Genomic DNA, 2,500 nt, shown 5'->3' on the forward strand with positions numbered 1-2,500 from the left:
CTGGCAGACAAAAGGAATTACTGTTTCACCGTGACCACTTACGCCCTGACCACTTTTCCGTTTATTTGATAGTACGCTGGACAAAACTGTTCTGGATCGACATTTTTCGACAAGAAATTAAAGCTAGCAAAGTTATGCTAATTATTTTGTGACTGTCTTAAACCTTATAAAATTCCACACATGGAAAATTATTTTCATATGGATCATGCCAGGAAGACGCGATTTCTAAGAGAAATAGTTGTGTTTTTCATCGACATCCTAGTAGATCGGTGTTGTTGTGCGAAGAAGATCATCACGTGTTTGTGGATTTTTTTGTCATGTATTCGATGAGATGCATCGAGAGCAATAATCCATCCAAACTGCACAATAGTCCTGTGATACATCAGCGGTTTAGCAAATCAAAGACTCTGGTTGTGGTGCTACCACCGAAGGGCCACGAGGCAAACAAGGCAAACCAAACAAAGTCTTATGGCAAGAAAATGCGATAAAATGGCAAGCTCCTGATAGATGAGCCCAGAAACAAGTTCGGCATGTTTCCGAAAAGCACAAATAGGATTGTCTGAGGTTCTTGGCGGACAATACTTTGACACAACAGCATTTTGTGCAATTGTGGTTTGTACGAAGCACGATCTAAAGGCCGCCATCTTCAAACCAGGTGGAAGACCGATCTAGTGGCAAGAAGAGTTTAAAGACGATCAGTGTCTAAAGACAGTTTCGCATTTCAGTGGGCAAATAAGTTGCAAAGTCTTTCTCATGCTTTCTTGTCAAATTATTGACAAAAAAACCCATAAACACGTAACGATGTTCTTCGCAAAACAACACTTCAAATGGTACTTTCTTTTCTCAGAAATCACGTGATTTTGCATACTATTGTGATTCAGTTACCAACAGTTGGCTACGCTGTAACGCAAGTCTCCCTTGTGTGATCTATATGAAAATAATTTTCCATGTGTAGAATGAAATAAGGTTTAAGACAATCACAAATCATTTGCATCACTTTCTTCTTCTAATCTTTTGTTGTAAAGCGCCGATTCAGAACATTTTTGTCCAGCGTACTATCTTAAATTATTTTCCTCATTCGATTAAAAAGTCCCGTGGATCCCATCAATTTCATAATTTAATGATCTGTTAGCTGGTCAAACGAAAATGATCATGTTAGCCGATTTGGTAGCGCAATAAGCACAACTTCTCATGGAGGAAAATAAAATGGTGCGCAATAGAATGCTCTTTAGTTGAAAAGAGGGCTATCGCAAATGTAAATGGGTTTAATTCATCTTAAAGTACTGCTAAATCTATATCCACCACTAGTCACAGACATTGAGGGCAATGGTTGTTTTAGTATGTATGTATATATATACACCAATAAGCCGTAGGATAAAATACGCGAAAAAATTGACTCGGAAGACTGCAGAACTTCCCAATAAAATTCCCGCGCAAAATGTGCAGCTACGCAAGAAAAGTCACATTATTCATCAGGTGATAAACAAGAGAATTCAAGCGTGTTTCGTGTATTTAGCAAAATTGAAAAACGGTAAACAATGCGAAAAAAGTGGTTGATCTTTCGAAAAGATTGCTTCAGTTCAGACTTTGCTGGAAGTTTCTGCCTGAAGAGTCACCTTGAGGCCAACTGCCGAAGAGTCGGCAAGGGACTCTTTGCTGTAGAAACTTTCGTCGCGTTTCTACAAAAAATTGTCAAGTTGCTTTGGCAAGATATCTTCAGTAGAAGTGTTTTAAAACCATGCTGTGAGACATTTTATAAATTTCATAGTTTTCATTTTGCTAGTCTCTAAATAAAAACGCTTGAGTTGCTTTGTCGAAGTTGTCGTAAGTTGCAAATTGCAGTTTTCTGCCGGTTTTCGCCGATAATCTTGGTCTAAAAATAATAAAACTGTGTTTGTAAATACTGCCAGGCGAGTTAGTAGGGACAACCACTTTGTAGACTGCGAAAATTTCTTCTTCAGTGCTATACGGTTGGAAACCAAGAAAGGTCAAGAAACCATTTTATTTTTAAGCTGAAACCAGACCTTAGCGCTCCGTATTGCAAACGGGACCAATCAGAATTCACCTTTCATTGTGATCAAATCCCATGTATTCATTAAAACATACTAAACAATTAGTGGACGAGCTCAAGCAAAATACCGTGATTTGTCAGCGGCGAGCAGATCAATTATTTGTCGAAACCGGAAAGCTGAGGCAAATAGTTGATCTGCGAGACACTTAGAAATCACAAGATTTTGCGATAACCGAGGGCAATAATTATTTTATCATTCGATCACCAAGCTTGTTTTTGTATTTAAATCACTCTCTGACAGCTTAGGGAGGCGATCTGCCATTTTTCACGCAAGAGCGTGGTCACAATTACGCATGAGCGGAATGTTGTTTGCACCATTATTTGTAGGCAGTTAGTTGTTGGTCACTTGGTGGGCTCTCGGCCAATTAAAAGAGAAGAAAAATAAATGGAATGACAATTATATTTGCTACCTGCAGTAAGAAACTAGCG

The 2,500-nt window shown here is 38.6% G+C and overlaps 1 protein-coding gene across 1 annotated transcript in view; it reads right to left on the bottom strand.

Annotated features, from left to right (window-relative positions):
* LOC110051008 (protein mono-ADP-ribosyltransferase PARP14-like) overlaps positions 1-2,500 on the bottom strand; it is a 90,750-nt gene that overhangs the window by 34,159 nt on the left and 54,091 nt on the right. The window lies entirely within an intron of this gene.

The sequence above is a fragment of the Orbicella faveolata genome, unplaced genomic scaffold (genome assembly GCF_042242905.1).
Source record: "Orbicella faveolata isolate gen_17 unplaced genomic scaffold, um_ofav_v1 contig_3, whole genome shotgun sequence".
Classification (NCBI taxonomy): domain Eukaryota; kingdom Metazoa; phylum Cnidaria; class Anthozoa; order Scleractinia; family Merulinidae; genus Orbicella; species Orbicella faveolata.